Source organism: Coptis chinensis, chromosome 1 (assembly GCF_015680905.1).
Source record: "Coptis chinensis isolate HL-2020 chromosome 1, ASM1568090v1, whole genome shotgun sequence".
Taxonomy (NCBI): Eukaryota; Viridiplantae; Streptophyta; class Magnoliopsida; order Ranunculales; family Ranunculaceae; genus Coptis; species Coptis chinensis.
In genome coordinates, this window is record NC_141456.1 from 43458565 (window position 1) to 43478329 (window position 19765).

At 35.4% G+C, this 19765-nt stretch overlaps 2 pseudogenes; one reads left to right on the forward strand and one right to left on the reverse strand.

Moving 5' to 3' along the window:
- The first annotated feature begins 3121 nt into the window (after positions 1-3121).
- LOC147524182 (cytochrome P450 78A5 pseudogene) lies at positions 3122-12037 on the forward strand (annotated as a pseudogene).
- Positions 12038-14020: 1983 nt separating this feature from the next.
- The window catches only part of LOC147524183 (dolichyl pyrophosphate Glc1Man9GlcNAc2 alpha-1,3-glucosyltransferase-like), a 47723-nt pseudogene continuing 41978 nt past the window's right edge, over positions 14021-19765 (reverse strand).

Below are 19765 nucleotides of genomic sequence, written 5' to 3' on the forward strand. Positions count from 1 at the left end.
AGGGGAGACCGTTTCTTTTAATTAAATGGTTTTCCTTTTAAATTTATTGTGGGCTTGGGCCGAGGCGTTGAACAAATGAGCAGATTTAACGCACGTATTACTGTATTTTAATTGATTTAAAGCCTTTAGACTTCGTTACACATGTCCACCCCAGAACATCAAGAGACCCGTTTCTTTTCTTTTTTCTTTTAAGTGATCGGGATTTGATTTATGTAAAAACCTAATAACTCATTCAATTCATTAAATGAGCATTTTAAATGTGATTGAAAATTAGTTTTAAAGGAGTTTCAAAACGATCTAAGTCATTCATCTGCTTCCATCCAACTCAGATCTCTATGCAATCTCCACCACTCTTTGTCTACCTATTTTGTTTTATTATAATAGATAAATATATTTTTTCTATTTTTTTAGGTTTGCCTAACAAACGGAATTTGCATGTTAGTTTTACACGAATGAATTGGAATAAAATATTACTAATGGATGCATGGACGACCTAGAGATTGTGGGAGACCTAGCTAGCCCTTAAATCGAGCCCTTGTAAAAATCATAAAATCTAGTAAAATTATATGGCGCAGATTGTGCTTAGAACAAATATTAATTTTAATTCAGTATCAGCATTGAAATATGAGGGTCATTAGTGATAACGTTAGATTTTTCATATATCCAGCTAGGGGTGTAATACGGGGCGGGCTGGGTCAACTGCGGGTCAAATAGTGATGGGTCGGGGCGGAGCGGGTCTAGGAGATACAAATCCAGTGGTCCCCGACGGGGCGGGGCGGGTTGAAGTGTCATGTCTTAGTACCATCACCCGACCTGTTGGGTCAGCTTACGGGGCGGATTTTGGGCGGGTCATCCGGGTCGGTGGAAATTATCATTTTAACCCAATTTCACCCAAAAAAAACTTTCTAATTCTGCAAGTAATATATTTTCAATTCACAACATAGAAAAAAAAATGGAATCAATCAATAAAAAATAAACAAAAAAAAAAAAAAAAAAAAAAAAAACTTGAACTTGAACCCAAAACCATATCTGTAAATTTGAAAAAAAAATTCTTGTGATTTACCATTTATAAATTGATTATTTTTCATAGCATGATAAAATGAAGATGGGAGCGAGGATCCAGTACAAAACAATAAAATATAAACTAAAAGAATTCAAAATTAATACAATGATGAATGATTTATCTTCTCCAAAATTCGAAAGTTGAATTTAAACTTTTGATATTTGCCCAATGTTCAAACTTGAATATGTGAAATTGATGTTGAACTCATAAGTTTGTATTCATATCTCTCAAATTCCTACAAAAGTGAAAAGAAAATATAAACAAAATACAAAAATATTAGAGTTAGAGTCTTGAAATTGTGCGGGTCAATGGGGTTGGGTCAACGGCTTTTGACACGGTCCGGGTAGGGCGGCTTGACGGGTTGGGTTTGAGCATAGAACCTACACCCATAGCCTGACCGCGTAAAAACAGTGGCGGGGCGGGGCGAGTCTGTTTTCGGGTTGGTGCGGATTTGGGTGGCGGGTGAAGACCGGGTACCCTACTGGATGATGGGTCAACGGTTTTTTTTTACACTCCTATATCCAGCACAAGTTCAATTCCTTCCAAAGGCCTTAGAGGAGGCCCAGGATGTATGTAATATAATTCTTTTGACTAGATATTTTTCTTGTTCGTGAGCCTAGACAAAATGAAGTTTTACAATATATGCAAGATACAAGACAACCTTCCTAGCAGATTTAGGTATAGACAACAAAGGTAACATAATATCGTATCAATAATCATATTTTACTTTGTGTATTTGATGACATTTATCCTTCTAAATTTAAATTAATTTAGATTTTTTTGTCAAACCTTAATTTTTCTAATATTAATGCAATGAAATAAAAATCTTTCTAATATAATTCAAATCAATTTACTAAGCTTCTTTTTTAATTCTAAATTTCCAAGTCTCAGGCAATATTCAGATTCTTTCCAGCTTAATTCAAGCCAAATAAAAGAATTTCCACATTTAAAATTAACATAAAACCAAACTCTCGCAAATATTAGTGCAGTGTTTCGATCTCTCCCGACTTAATTTTATTTTCCCATTAAATATTTCCAACTTAATCCTAATTAAAATCAATAACTTTTCATTTTTATACAAAAATTAATAAGTTTTCAATTCTTGACACAAAATAATAATATTATTTTCCGATTTGCCTAGTTTTTTGTCAAATCTTCATTTTTATAATATTAATGCAATGAAATAAAAAGCTTTCTAATTCTAATTTTCTTCAAATCAATTTAGTAAGAACATCTCTAGGTGGTAGTATCACCTCCCAAATGTCCAAATTTGCTTCCAAAACACTGAATTTTGCGGAAATCCAACTCTAGGTGGAAACAAATTCGGTCGTATCACCTGTTTAGCCGCATCCTTGGAAGTAAATAAATTTGGGATTTCGGATGTGGATGTGGAGCGACAGTGGTAATGTCGCCCCAAATTTTTTTTTTTTTTACTTTGACCAGCACTTCGCGCCATTGCTAATGTCACGTGAGTTATTTTTTTTTAACTTTTTCAATTTGGCGCGACAAGCAATATTCATATTCTTTCCAACTTAAATCGAGCCAAATAAAAGAATTTCTACTTTTAAAATTAACATAAAAGTTTTCTCAAATATTTGTGTTGGGCAATCACTCCTAACATAACTTGGTTTTCTCATTTAAGTCTTTCCAACTTAATCCTAATTAAAACCAAATAGCTTTTCATTTTTATACACAAATTAATAAGTTTTCTATTCTTGATATAAATTAATTATATTATTTTCTTTTTATTATTTCCTAAAATTGTTATATGTATAAATTAACCTAAATTGTCTTCAAATCCTTTTCTATACCATTTAAACCAAACCAAATCAATATTTTCCTCATTCTGAAACAATCTGATTAATACTTTGCTCATATTTTTGAATTTCCAATTTTATCAATCAACATATTTCTTTTCACCATTAAATGGCTTTACCATAGTTGATATTTCAAACCCCTATTTAACCGCCTTCCACACTCTCTTCATCTCTTGCGCTTCACCAGCACACTCCTCTTTTCTCACTTTCCAACTCTCTCTTTCTCTCCTAGAAACCAACAATGACTCCAGAAAGTCTCTTTTTCTTCTTGCCCATACCCGCTTCCCTTTCCTACTCGTGTTTTCTTGTTCTGCTAGCTGTCTTTGGGTTTTGGTTAACACCAGGTGGTCTTGCATGGGCTATATCCAAAATCCAAACTTCTTCTTCTTCAACAACTATGATTCCGGGTCCATCGGGTTTTCCTTTCTTAGGTTTAGTTTTAACATTCACTAGTTCTAAAACCCACAGAGTACTTGCACACCTTGCTAAAACTTTTAAAGCTTTACCACTAGTGGCATTTTCAGTCGGTTTTACTCGTTTTATTATCTCAAGTAGTGTTGAAACTGCTAAAGAGATTTTAAACAGTTCTGCTTTTGCTGATAGACCTGTTAAAGAATCTGCTTACGAACTTTTGTTTCACAGGGCAATGGGTTTTGCTCCTTTTGGTGATTATTGGAGAAACTTGAGAAGAATCTCAGCTACTCATTTATTTTGTCCAAAAAGAATAGCTAGTTTTGGTTCTTTTAGAAATAAAATTGGTCAAAAAATGATCGGGGACATAAAACATATAATGAGTGTGAATAGGGTGTTAGAACTTTTCTCTTTAAGGTGTACCTACATAGATTATACACATTACACAATTGTTTATTGTCGAACTACGTCCGAGTGACATTGAGAAGACTCACTAAACCGTGATCTTAAAGTAACATGACCGAGTCATTTACATGTCTCAAATCACACATGTCAAGTCATGACACGTGTATAAAGTGAGTATGGGCTTAACAATATGTGCAGATACTTTTTTGGACTTAAGCGTATTTCTATTATCCTGGGACCTCAACTTATATACTATGGGTGTATTTCTATTATCATGCTATAATAGAAATACACCCATAGTATATAAGTTGAGGTCCCACCCCAAACCCTATTCTAATTCTCATAAGTTTTCCATCCACTGTGAGAGAACACAAGAAGGGTTTTGGAGTGGAAGACAACAACGTTCCGCAGCTTCAGGTATGTCCTATTATAATTTAGTTTTCTTTACTCCAATTGGTATCAGTCGCCTAGATGTTAGTCATTAAGAAAACATACGGTTTATTTTCTTATACAGTTAAAATTAAAATTGAGAAAAATCAGTTTTTTTTTCGGTTTCAACGTTATTGAACCGTCGGATTCCGGCGACCGGATTTTTCTGGGGTCGGGATTTGTGGAGTCAGTACTTCATCATCTAAGGATCATATCCAACGGTGGATGATGGGTTTTGATCGCCGGTTATGGTGGGTATCGCCGTCAAAGGTTGAATTCGAAAATTCCCGAAACTGTTTTTCCTGTCAAGTTTGGACTCTTGGATCTCCTTCGGGTTTGGATGTATGATCCTGAGATTTTCAAGTATTGATCTCTTCATACCATATTTTAAATCCGTACGGTGGCTTGTAGTTTTCGATCTCAGATTCATGTAGTTAACTGATGTTAAAAGTGGTTAAAAACTCGTTTTTATATGAATCTGGCGATTTTAAAATCTATGTATCTCGGAGATGCAGTGTCTAATGGGGCTGAAATTTGGTGTGGTGGGTTGTGTGATGGTAGAGATGATATCTGACGGTCGAAACTTGTTTTGTATCGTTCAGTTGATGGGATTAATGGAGGCAGGTTGGGGTCGGAAAAAAACTATAAAGTTTTGTTTGCACTATCTGTTTTATTAGAACGTGACGATGAGTTTTTCTTTTTTTGGTCTCAAATTAGGTCAACTCACCTGGTGCAAGTTTTAGAGTTTTAAAACCGATTCCAAAATAAAACCTTTTTTATTGGTTTTTTTTTTTTTTTCAAAAAGTGTTTTTAAAAAAAATACTAAAAATAGAAATTGTGTTTTATTAAAGAACGTATGCCCCATAGCCCAAAGTCCAACCGATTCCAACCCATAAACTAGAAATAGGGTTTTATTAAAGTCCCCATGGCCCATGTTGGGTTTGCCAGTTCTGACTTTACAAAAACAAAGTTTGACTTGTGCTGACCGGGTCCGACTCATGCTGACTGGACCTAGTTTGACCCTGTTTTGGGCCTATTTGGTTTTTTTTGGGCCCAATTAACTTATTTCAGTTGTATATACCTCGTTTTAAGTCCATTTTGGACGTATGAATAGTCATATTGACGAGTTTTTCGGGCCCAATAAAGTAGATGGACTTAAATTTCAGCTTTATTATGTTTGGATTTCTTAACTTTGCTATTGGAATTTTCTTTTCTACTATTATCATTATGTTAATTAATAGAATTGAATAATAGCATGTTCCAAACATTTGAAAAAATTAGCAATCTAAACCATGAAACTTAGATAAGTTCAACGTGATACGCTGCCTAAGTGGCCTCTTTCATGGAAAATTTATTTGGTTTTAATGGTAAAGTTTATTAGATTGTATATGGTTGCGTCTTAATCCATGCAAGTAATAATCGGCCCAAAGGAAGTTTATTATTTTGGCCGGATTAAAGACGGTATAAGGTAATTAATATACGGAAAATAATTTTAGGAATTACTTATGCGTTCAATAGTCGGCCCTAAGGAAGACTTATTGTTTAGCCAAGCCTAACTTTGTTTTACATATGTCGATTAGCCTTATGTATTTAGAGAGAACCACTTACACGTTAAATGCTTGTCCAAATACTTGAATTATAATGGTATGTTAGGTTTCTCATTAAGGCCCACTACTAAAGTTTTATAAATGTTTTCTATCTTGTCATTTGTCTACTTGATTATTAATTTTCATTTAGACTAATGAATGCATGATAATATTCAAGTTTATTATTGTCAATGCATTATAGTATATGACATATATAGTAATGTGAGATATCTTTTGTGTTATGCTTCAATGAATGCACATTCTATATTTGCCAACAGTTTAGTTCTAAGTTGTTCCAACTTTGCTAATAGCAAGAGCATCTTATAATCGTTTTTTTGGATGTATGGTTTTGGGATTATGCCATGCATGTTGATGTGCCTCCTAAGCTTACTGGTACTAGTTTTGCTGATAAAAGACTACCTAGGAAAAGTGGGCGCGCTATAATAGTCTTAGTCTTATAATAATAAAGTACTATGTTTCTGAATTCTTTGTGTAATGCCCAAGATAGAAAATGCCAAGAAATTCTTAAGCCAAGTTGCATACCGATGTTGCATCGGAAAAGATGGAGGCAAGTATGCGTTTTAGTAAACTTGTCACCTTGCGGTATACTGGAATATGAATTTTTAGAGAGCATGTTATGGAAATGTCTAATCTTGTTGCTAAATTGAGGACACTAAAGTTGGAGTTTCTGATAATCTTCATGTGCACCTCATTCTAGTTTCTCTTTTAGCACAATTTGGTCCCATTGAGATGAAGTATAATACTCAAAGGAATTTAGTGAGTTCATTGCTCAATATGTGCAATAAGAGAAATGTTGAAACAAGATAAGACTAAGAGACTAGTGCTCACTTGGCAACTTTCTGGAATGACAATTAGGGCATTGAGAAAAGAAAATAGATAATAAGGGTAAAAATATTGCAGATAATGTGACTTCTTAAGTAAATGTACGTGAAAGATAAACATGATAAGGTTATCTCTGTTGCTTTCGCAAGAAACATGCAAGTCACATTTTATAAAGAATGTCCAAAATATCATAAGTGAGTCGCAAAGAAAGGTAATGAATTTAAGTTTTGTTTGTTCTAAATTTAATCTAGCTGAAGTACCATCTAAGTCATAGTGGATAGATACAGTTGCAACTATTCACATTAGTGTTTTCATGCAAAGTTGCTCAAGGAGCCGAAAGCGCATTGATACCCAAAGGTTTCATTTTCATAGGAAATGACAATAAAGATTGTGTTGAGGACATCATGGTCTTTAGATTAAAAAGTATGGCTTTTGTTTGGATTTTAATGAGACTATTAAGTAACTTCAATTTCCTCTTAGAACAAATCCAGTTATACTTGTTCTTTTGAAAAAAAAAAAAAATTCTCTAGTCTCAATAAAAAAAAAAAAAAACAAATTTTTTATAGTCCATGCTATACGGATAATCTATGTAAGTTAGACTTGGATGCCTCTCACTTAAGGTCAAAAGAAATTTTGCATGTTATTAACTATGGTATTAAGTGTAGATTAATAAATAAGAACTCCTTTACATTATGACACGAGCATTTGGGTCATATCTCTAAGGTGAGAATTGAAAAGCATGTGTCAAAATGGAGTTCTTGGTCCCCTTGTTTTTTTTCCAAACTTTTAAAGTTTGTATTGAATGAGTAAAAGGGGAAAACAAACAAACATATGGAAGTTTGGTGCCAACAAGAGAATTTTAGGCGTCTTAGATTTGGTACGTATCTACCACTATTTGTGGTTCATTCCCTACGGTTTCATGGAATGGTCAATGGTATTGTATCACTTTTATAGACAAATTTTTCTATGGGTATCCATGCTTAATTCGTGAAAAATCAGTCATTGGATGTGTTTAAGGCTTATAAAGTTAAACCATCAAACCGACCGAAGTGGTAAATACTATAGTGGGTATGATGAATCAGGCCAACATCCAGGACTATTTGCAAGATACTTGATGGAATGTGACATCGTTCTCAAAATGGTGTATTTGAGATGAAATTAGACCTTAAAAGACATGGTTATTAGAATGACAAATCATATTTTTAACCAGAGTCTCTACAGGTGAAACCTTAAAGACTGCAATAGACAACCTTAGTCGAGTACTTAGTAAAGCAGTAACTAAAACCCCATATGATGAACTATGGACTGGAAAGAAACCTAGTATAAAGCATTTACATATTTGGGGTTGTCCAGCTAAGGCTAGGCCATACAAGCCTAATAAAAGGAAACTGGACTCAAGAACTATAGTTACTACTTTATTAGCTATTCGAAAAGGTACAGGGGTTTCATGTTTTATTTCCCCTGTTCAAATACCCTATTTATTTGTGACGGATAATGCCATATTTATTGAAAATGTTGAGAATAGTGGGAGTACACAACCTAGGAATAATGATTTGAAGAAAGAACACAATGTTCCTTTAATGGATTGATCATACCTGTCTTTGGACAGTATGCGGTTGAAAATCAACCAAGTATTCCTAAGTTGCCTCCTACTTTTACAGAAAAACCTCGACAAACTCAATTAGAAGTGTCATTAAAGAATTCACATAAAGGGGAGGAGACTAACTATTTAAGGAAATTATATAGTGTATCTCCAAGAGCATAAATTTGATATAGGAACTGAAAATAATCCCATTATTTTCGTTCAAGCCAAACAACGTGCTCACTCCTTAGATTGGATGAATGCCATGTTAAATGAGTTTAAGTATATGTAAAAGACAATGACGTTTGGGATCTTATCGAATTGCGTAAAGGAGTCAAACCAATTGGTTTGCTAATGGGATTGCAAAACTAATCATGACTCAAAAAGGCAACATCGAAAGATATAAAAGATATCTTTTCTCGAAAGACTTTACTCATAATGAAGGCATTTATTATAAAGAGAAGGCTTATTATGGCACTTGTAGCTCATTATGATTTAGAGTTACACCGGATGGATGTTAAGATGGCTTTTCTGAATGGTGACATTCGTGAGACTATCTATACGTGTAGCAACCTCAGGGTTTTGAGTCCAAAGGCACAGAACATTTGGTTTGCAAGTTGAAGAATCCATCTATGGCTTAAAGCAGACATCTCGTCAGTGGTACTTAAAGTTTGATCACATTATTGCCTCTTTTGGTTTTAAGTTAAATTAACATGGATCAATGTTTATATTATAAGATCAGTGGGAGCAAATTTATTTATTATGGTAATATGTGTTGATGATATTCTACTAGCAAGAAGTGACATACGGTGTAGTAATTTTGTTATATGCATAAAGATCACTGTGATATATCACGTGATATGTTTTGGCTTTCACAAAATGCTTACGTCAATAAAGGTGCTAAGTAGTTCTGGCATGCACAACAATTTACCAGGTAATTCACGTTTTGGTAATGGTGATAAGTTAAATTTGCTTACATATTCAAAGAACGGTTTATAAGAAGATATCCCATATGCGTTAGCAGTAGGGAGTCTCATATATGCTCAAGTTTGTACGCTCCAGTTACTGCGTACGTAGTTGGAATGCTTGGCAAATACTTAATCCAGGAATGGATATGGAAGCGGCTAAAAGTTTTATGCGGTATTTGCAAAGAACAAAAGATTTCACACTCACATGCCGAAGAACCAATCATTTGGTAACCGATTGGATCTTATCGGATTCCGGTATTATGTTGTTAGTTTCATTTAGAAACTGTTAAAGATTTATTGTGATACTAAAGCCGCTAAATTTTTTCTTTGAGAATGACAAGAGTTCATATATTAGCGTCCCGTAGGACACTGATATAAAGTTTCTTGACATGAAGGAAGGGTTCAAAATTATCATTTGACAGTTGATAGTTGAGTATATTAGTACTGATCTCCAAAATATGGATTCACTTACTAAAAGCTTACCACTTAAGGCACTTAAAAGAGCTTCTAGCTTGTACAGGAGTGGTTAATTAGTCTTTGTGATATTTCATTTCAAATGGGAGTTTGTATTACTAAGTAACTCTTGACCCGTACTCAAGAATTGATGATTATTTTGAAATAAAGTTATCTACTTATTCATTTATGGTTGCGCATATACAGTTTGATTAAGTAGAATAAAGAAAATCACTATAAATCATAAGGTTGGACCAGTTGAAAATGAACATGTTCAGGGATCACATTACATGTTATTTTCATGCTACACATCCATACTTAATCTATGTCGTTGGAGATATTAGTATTGTGACCACAGATGGGTCTAGTCATGCTAAATGTGGCAAAGGCCGCTGTGATCCTATATTTTTATTTTCAATGGACCAGATTGTTTTTTTTTTGAGATGTCACTCTTTATTTCGACAGTCTAATTTTAGAGCTCTTAAGGTCAATATTGTTTAATATCAGGTTATGATCTATGTGGTACAAGTGGGAGATTGTTAGAACTTTTCTCTTTAAGGTGTACCTACATAGATTATACACATTACACAATTGTTTATTGTCGAACTACGTCCGAGTGACATTGAGAAGACTCACTAAATCGTGATCTTAAAGTAACATGACCGAGTCATTTACATGTCTCAAATCACACGTGTATAAAGTGAGTATGGGCTTAACGATATGTGCAGATACTTTTATGGGCTTGAGCGTATTTCTATTATCATGATGGGCTATAATAGAAATACACCCATAGTATATAAGTTGAGGTCCCCACCCCAAACCCTATTCTGATTCTCATAAGTTTTCCATCCACTGTGAGAGAACACAATAAGGGTTTTGGAGTGGAAGACAACAACGTTCCGCTGCTGCTTATAGGACTTGCTTGATAACGCTATGGCTTCAGGTATGTCCTATTATAATTTAGTTTTCTTTACTGATTGACATGCGATTCTGGGTATTGGAGAAATCCTCACATAGGGAAGTTGAAGTGAAGAGAGTTTTACATTTTGGGTCTCTGAACAATGTAATGATGAGTGTTTTTGGGAAGAGTTATGATTTTAATGAGGGTTCTGGTGAGGCGTTTATGCTTGAAGAGTTAGTGAGTGAAGGGTATGAGTTACTTGGGATTTTTAACTGGAGTGATCATTTTCCTGTGCTCGGGTGGTTTGATTTTCAAGGGGTTAGGAAAAGATGTAAGAAGTTAGAATGAAGAGGGTTGATGGGAAGCTGAGTGATGAAAGTGCTGGTGACTTTGTTGATGTTTTACTTAACTTGGAAATGGAAAATAGTCTCTCTGATTCTGATATGATTGCGGTTCTCTGGGTAACAAGTTCTTCTCTCTTCATTTAACTTTAGCTCTTTCTTGTTTGTTTCTTTATTAGTTACTTAATTTTTTCTTACCATTATTTGGAAACTAATTAGTACCGGGATTTATATTAATGCCAAACGATAGGCTGCACTAGATTGTTATTTTCCTCTAAGTTTTGTTGGAACTTTAATGTTGTTGCCTGTTTAGATGCTTTTCACTTGTTGTAATTGATTTTACTTCGATATTGATATCAAATGCATATTGATTTACTTGCTTCTTGATATTAAGACCAATATGGTTACGATTTTCAGGAAATGATATTTAGGGGTACTGATACAGTTGCAATCCTCTTGGAATGGATTCTTGCAAGGATGGTCCTACATCCGGATATTCAATCCAAAGCTCAATCAGAAATCGACTCTCTTGTTGGCAACGACCGATTGGTATCAAATTCTGACTTGCCCAACCTTCCTTATCTCCTTGCAATAGTGAAAGAAACCCTCCGTGTACACCCTCCTGGCCCGCTCTTGTCTTGGGCTCGACTCGCCATCCATGATGTACACATTGGAAGGAATTTTATCCCTGCTGGAACCACTGCTATGGTGAATATGTGGGCAATCACCCATGATGAGAATGTTTGGTCTGAGCCTAATGAATTCAAACCTGAGCGATTCATCAACGAGGATGTGAGCATTATGGGTTCTGATCTGAGGTTGGCTCCTTTTGGCTCTGGAAGGAGGATCTGTCCTGGGAAAGCTTTGGGTATGGCTACTGTTCAACTCTGGTTGGCCCAGTTACTTCAGAACTTCAAATGGGTTCCTTCTGATAGTGGTGTGGACTTATCTGAATGCCTTAATTATCTCTGGAGATGAAGAAGCCTCTGGTCTGCAGGGCCATACCTAGGTTTTCCGTGGAGTAACTTCTGGTGCCTGGTGGCGCTGGCTGGTTTTGAAGAATGAATTAAGGCATGGTTTTACGCTCATTTTGGTACTAGAGGAGCGCCGTCTATTTGTATTTCCTATCTAAGTAGTTTTCTGCCTACGATATTCAGTCTTTTCAATAAAAATGTTTGGGTTGAATTTAGATAACCTCTCTCACACCCTCATTCCGCATCCATCCCCTTCGCACTTTGTTATCACTTTTCTTGCTTTTATACTTTTCTCTTTACTGGTTATTTAGATATATTTTGATCGTCACAAGCTTGCTCTAATCGCTCTGCAGAAGTTTTTATTTTGAGTATCATCGAAATGATATGCATGTTTGATCTAGGTCTTCAATATCCTTTTTACAAAATTGGTAGTGGTAGTTTTTGAATCAGAAGTAGTTCAGACCAATATGAGATTTGCATCATAATCAGTTATCATTGTCATGTCTTTATAGTCGCCTTTGGTGATTTTTTGAATGAAGACAAGTTGGTTAGTTTTTGAGTGAAATTATATGTAATAATATTGTGTAACACTTGCCAAGAAGTTGTGACATTTATTTTTGTAAGGTTCCTTTAGAGAGAAAAAAGTGAGGATTGTGGACCTGTGGTATGTATCTAAAATTTTGGACTCTCTGTAGTTCAAATCTTTGGAAGAGTTTGTTCATTAACCCTCTTTATCATGCACTTTAAAATCAATTTCCAGTAACCAGAGTACCAGGCAAGTCACGACTAATTACCAGATGTACTAACTAATGCCAGTGACTGCAACCCATTTCCATTGAAACATTTGGATGTTTGCAGTTACTTTTGATGATTTAGTTGGTATTTTCTCTTCAAATGGTGATTTTTATTCGTGATACACAATATTTGGTGAACTCAGCTCTAATCTTCAAGAAAAGAGTTTGTAAGCCTGTAACATATGGGTGCTATCTGTTCTTTGAGGACGCGAATGGTCATCTTTCACTCTCGAAGCAAACTGAACCTCGTGTAGTCGTGTATGTGTATCTCCTAGCTAGGCCCATTAAACGATGATGGCCTCTCTTTTTAGTTCGGGGATTGAGCTGGGCTGTATTTATGGGCTTGGATTTCACGTATATGCTTTCGACGGCATTTCGGACATGGCATAACCTGAATTCACCAAACTACTCTTAAAGTCTTATAGCTTTCACAAAATTAGGCCCAATCCCACAAATTGAAAAATAATTATGAATTTATGATTGTAGTACTCGTTACTTTTATTTAATGGGCCAGTGTTAGTAATTATGGTTTCAGGACAGTCTTATTTTTTTTTTTCCAATAATAATCTTCTCCTCGTAAGTCCTAACATAATAGAAATTTAATATTTTTTGACTCAACCCAATCTTCATGTGAGCAAACTCTTATTCCCCAAATCTCTATTCCACTTCTATAGATCAATTTCTTTATTCTCTCATGACAAACAACTACTTTCTTCTCCATCTAAAAAAAAACATTCAACTATAAACTTGTAAAAAAATTTGAGATCCAGTTGTTTCCATGTTTTGAGCTAGTTGATTGTGTGTTGTGATTAGGTCATTCTGAATTAAAGTCTTCATTTTGATCCGAGCTTTTGAGTGAGAAAAATTCCCACAAAAATATCAAACTAACCAATAAGATTTCAGCCTATAATTGAGTGGAAAATTTATTTATTGCTAGATATCAAAATTTTCTAATATTCTAATCTTCGGTAATTGAGTAGACCCTCACGGCCTCAGCCACTTAAGATGATAAGTTGATGGTAAGTTTGAAGGAGTAATCTTAGACAAAATGGCAAATCGTATCATTAATCCAGCAATAACACAGTGCTCTACTACTATTTAAGACCCAAGCCTCTTTGGAAGTTCAGATAAAATAAACAATTTGCACAAAAAAAGCAAATAATCAGAGTGGCGCAGCGGAAGCGTGGTGGGCCCATAACCCACAGGTCCTAGGATCGAAACCTGGCTCTAATAGATGAGAAAAGGTTTTTCACACTTTTTTTTTCATTAATTTTTTGTCAATAGTAGAAATGTTTTTGGGACGAACACTAGTAGTGCACATTAGTACATGGGAATTGAACCACATATCTGTTGCGTGTCACTTTCTACATCTATATTGTTATACCAATAAGTAACAGATCCAGACATTTTCATTCCACAATCTTTAGTTGATTAATTGGAATCATCAGATATATATGAGCTTGAACTCTAAAAATACAACTTATCTAGAGCACGGCAGTAGACATGGTAGCTAGTGGCTACTAAGATTTCATGATTCGTTTTAATTTCCATAACCAAGAGTACATGACACCAAATGCACAATATGTGGACATCAACATAAGAGGCAAAAAAGGAAGCATGTCGCCAAGAAAATAGGGTTGTAAAATAAGACCCCATAGTTCAACAACAAACAGACCCACCAGATAACACATCTTAACAACGCCTACAACCGTTGCACCACCTTCCTTTGCAGTCTCTGAAGATTTTCCACTTGTTGCGATCTTTGTGTCACCTTTATCTGTCGATCGTGATGTATTTAATGCTGCAACTTTGCTATATATTGTGAAGTAAAACCTGACCACATGAGAAGTGAGTGAAAAACAAGCAACAACACTTTTATGGGATACTCCTAGGCTTCAAATAGAAAAGGGAACAATGAGTAGCTGGATACTGCATTAAGAAGACAAAATGTAAAGATCAGTCGTCGTAGCAGACTGAAAATAAATACTACTGTTTTCTCTATCATTCACAATCCAATTAATATGAAAAAAAAAGTACCCAGTATACAACTGTCCAAGTAAGAAACACAAAACCAAACAATGAAAAGAACAAACACCTCTTCTGCTAATAGTTACTTAGTAAAGTAATACGAAGCAAAGATGGTTATTAATCTATCAGAATCAACTGAGTAGTGAGTACACGTGGATACATCTCCAGCTTTAAATATAGAGCATCCTAATCTCTAAATCAATCGAAATGGATTCAAGAGTAGGGTCGAACGACGCTGCCTATTCTCGAATAGAGTACCTTCCCACAAGTATAACTGTAACACCCCCATATCTAACACACATCCCGAGGACATGGAGATGTATCTCGAGGCATTACGTCATCCTAATTTTATAAAATTTCGACAGAGTTTCATTTGAAATATCGACATTTCAAATACCTAAACCCTGTCATAACCTGAAAATCAAAATAATATAATCCTCATAGATCAATCCTTCCAAGCTACATATCTAACTTAACTTTATACATGACAGTGATAACATATATATACAAAACTGTTTGAGTGTGAACTGTTATACATATACATTAAGTATTTACAGCAAAATAAGCTAGATCCTCTCTCATCAAGCATAGTGAAAATCACCCAAGTCACCATAACCATCATCACTAGTAGTAGTAATTGTCTCCTCCATAACAGTTTCATCTTAAAGGTATAAATATAGGAATGAGCAAACAACAATGCCCAGTAGAAATGTACCTAACCAATAAATAATCTACTTAAAGCAAAACCATTTAAAACATACAGGGTTTCCATCATAATAATCAAAATATCGTGACTATATAATAAATCACTAACTAGCAGAAATCATATAAGCATACTTCTTTAATACTCAAAATAGATTTTTCACAATCATCATACAACTATTGTGGCCACTGCATCCTATTAGAATGGTGAGGATACGACTGGTACTCAGCCCCAGTCCCAAGCAATATCTCGGTTCAGTACTTCCCATTGTGAACCATGCACCGTTATTTTCCTGATTTTACCGGCAGGGAGCTGAAGTGTCATTAGTTGTGATCTTACACACAAAATCCAAAGCTTTTAGGGCTCATGTGGGCCCTATGACCACGACCCCAATACGGGTTGTCCCCTAATTACGGTGGTCAACCGTTCGACGACTACAGACTGCTCAGGATCCTGACACACGTCCTAAACTCTCACTCCTCGCGTTAAAACTTCCTCGAGGTAATGTGTAACCTCACACAAGCTAATCACGTATGTGTGAGTTCCGGATTTCCAACTAATCAAAAACCACAACAACCTATGACTCCCAATCAGGCCCAGTCATAGTAAATAACATAAAACAAATCCAAATCAATTGAACAATCCAAGAACCTCACACATAGCTTACACACAATCGGGTATCCCATACCCGCATTTCAAAAATCCATCTCCTTTTTTCCTTACTGAAAACGAGAGACGAAAACCCCTTTTCAAGACGAGTTTTTCCCTTTTAAAAAAAAAAAAAATTAATCCCAATAACCCGAATTTCACAAAACTCCTTTTTCACGCAAAAGCTGTCAATATATTTAGTTTATATCAATTTAAAAATAAAATGTGAAACATGAGTATCACATATACATGCATGGTTCGATAATCAAACTATCTTTTATCAATTTAACAAATAAATCATGCATTGAAAATTGCAGGCTATATATTGGTATGTAAGTTCCTACCTTAGCACGCTTCGTTTCCTTAATCCTAACAAGCACATAACCTTATCCAACTCCTATAAAATCATATAAGCATAACCGTAAATCTATATTTCCTTTCAACTTAAGTCAAAAGAAATAATTAACTGTTGATTATATTAACTACTAATGTAATTACTAACGTACTACCCTTCTAGTTACCAAAAGTTTTGTTCTAGACTGCTATAGGCCACCACAAGCCGCTACAAGACACTGACAGGCAGCCCAGGCCACTGCAGGCCTCCCAGGCCATCTAATAGGCCATTTTCAGTTCTTACATATATTTTATCAGTAGCTTAAACAATTCAAATGCTTCATATACAATTTCCTCCCATCCAAACACCAATTCCATTTGATAAACTCTCAATCCAAGTCCAAATTTCAACACTCTCCAAACCATAATAATTTCATCAATGAATAGGTGCGAATTTACTCTAATACATATAAACTTAGAATCATTGCTTTTATGATTCCAAGGCATATGAAACTATGAAAGTATGAAACAAAGTATTGAGCTAGAGGATATAAAAGTTTCTTACCAAATCAATAAGAATTTCTTCCTTTAGCTTTCTTCTCAACTGATTTCATTAAGCCATTACCTCTCCAAATAGCTACTGCCGAAATATAAAACCACCCCATTCAAATATCTTCAGTAATATATCAAATCCATTGAAATGAGTTTAAACTAGCTATTTGGGAAGAAGACTAGACTCACCTTTAAACTAATTAAATGGAAGTCGACGGAACTCAATCTCGCCTTGTCGCGAGAATAAAAGAAACCCCGATAGCCATACCTAAGTCATGTTTTGAAATTTCACACTTAACTTTAGTGTTTACAAGAGATGGGTTGTAGAAAATCTTAAGGTGGATAGATAGGTAAGTGAACTAGAATGGGATAAAAGAAATTTCTCTCTCTTGGTGTTATTTAAGTGTAAAAAAATAGCTATCTTGTTACTCTTTTTAGTTTCTATTAAGTATGGAGGCTAAGCATTATTTTGCCTTTACATGTTAAGTTAGTTAAAGGCCAAGGCCACAATATCTAAACTATCCCTAAGGTCATAACTAAACTTCTACCCACTAACTAATTTGACTTAACATCGTAATTATTTTTCTGCCCATCAAGCTTAATTTAATTTCCTACATCCTATCCCACCGCATGCTATAATAATAACTCACTCATGCATGTAAGTTGTTAAATCGTGCAAGCTTCGAACGCTGAAAAGCCGCTAATTAAATGACATTTTTGTCTAATTTTTGCATGAGTTTCTTACCTAACGTGGCTTATGAGTCGGAGTTAAGTTTCATTAAGTTATGTAAGTTTGAAATATAAACCCGACCGACCAAGTACGTAAATGTCCCTAGGTTTGATATATAATTTATGAAAATACCCTTAACGAGAATTCGAGATTTTACAATAACTTAACACAATAGCAAGAGAAATGTCAATCACTACTACAAAATGACACATATACCACGGTCAATAAGAACGTTTATACCACGGTTCTTCCGAAAACCATGGGAAATACTTATATACCACGGCAGAAATTTCTTTGGTCATTGGTTTACTAGTATATGTCACAGTTACATGAAAACCATGGGATAAGTTGGGCCATATACCATGGTTAGTTTTTTTTTCAGCATGAGAGTACTCCACATCCCCACTACCTTAAACATAAACAGTGGTATATAAATTTTCTACTTTCTACCGTGGTTTATGACTTTATGCCAATTGCCAAATAGTCAAATATGCCAAAAAAAATACGAAACTCATTCAAATTGGATTCCCGCTATTCTCTCGGTCTCTCCCCACAACTTCTACAGTTCTACAACTCTTAGGATTCCCGCAACAGTGAAATTGGTGGGTTTACGATTCTCACAGCCCGTTTGGATAAAAAACTGCTAGAATTGGAATTGTCGTGGACTCCCACAACCTTATCTCGTGAGAAACGGGAATTAGATTTTGGGAGAATTATCGCAAAGTTAGTTGTGGGGGTTGTTACGTGCCTATACAACTACAACTCAACTCGTCTTCTTCACATCAACTCGTCATCGTCCTCACTATTCAATCACTCGAGGTAACCATTTTCATAAAAATAGCAACTTTTTTTTTTTGCTGATTTTAACCATGTCTTCTTCACTTGCTTCTTTTAACATCTTCTTCTTCACATTTGTTTTTGTTGAAGGTGACCAACTAACCAAGTTCAAAGGATTCTGGCAGTCTCTATTTCAGGTATTTTTTTTTATGCATATATTTGTTTTTTGCGATGAGATGTGATACCCTCTAGTTTCAAGTATTTTTTTTGCGATGATTGTATACCCTCTAGTTCAGACAAGCTATATTCACTATAGTAACGACACTAGTTTCCGCTTGGCTACTGAGAACTGAGAATGATTCTCTATAGGAGGAGTGAGCCCATCTCTTGATTACTCAAGGAAACAGAGGTATTTCCTTATAGAACAAATCCTATTCAAGTAAGGTTGTTTCTATTTTATTGTTACCTAAAATCTCAATGAGATTATGATCCTAGTTTACATTCCTCCTTAGCAAAGGTAACTGTATTCTCTAAAACGTTAAACAAAAACCTATGGTTTGATTGAGCAAGGTTTCCTATTATCAACGTGAATCTAAATCAAACCGATGAGGGACAATAGCCGGGCATAGATAGTCGGGAAAAACTAAGAACGCTCCCTCGAAGTCACATCCAAATTTTCCCCTGGAAAGTGGAATGTGATGGTCGGTAGTATATTGTCATTACCCGCGACTTTCATTGCATTCGGGCCGACGCGAGTAGCACAAATCCATTCCATACATTGGTAGGAATGGCTGCTTTAGGGGTAAAAAGTACCATGCCGAGCCATTTTCACGTAATCATAGGCCTCCTGTTCCATAAAAACTAAAGGGCTTCCATCGTCAAGGACAAGTACCACCTTTACCATCACTTCTAACTCCAAATGTCCCAAAGGGTAATCAAGGCGGCGACCTGCAACAATCGATATCGATCAAGTCAACATAGTAGAAACTTTGATATACTGGTCCTTGGATCAATTGAGTAGTAAGTAGTTGTGCATCCGGTTTAAACCGAAAGCATCCGTGCGAATCTTAAAAATGTACTACTTGCTACCGATTGTCTCTATAATGTGGTATGCAAGAAGACATCGACCCTAGACTACTGAATAGGACCTAGTTGATTTAAGTGAATCTCCAATATTTTCATATGGAACATCCGAATGAACGGCTAAAGCTCCTAGGCAACGCCGTCTTTCACTCCTCGGAAGAGAATAACGTAAAAAGTATTAGGGCTATCCGTTAGGGTGAAACAACGAGACCAAAGCCCGCGTCTGAGTCGAATAATAATACCTACAGATAGGAATATTGCTATCATTATACCCAAGCCTATCTGCTCCCATTTTCCCCGTTCAAGGGGATCACCAAATTCGTTAAAGGGGGTCCCTCGAAAGC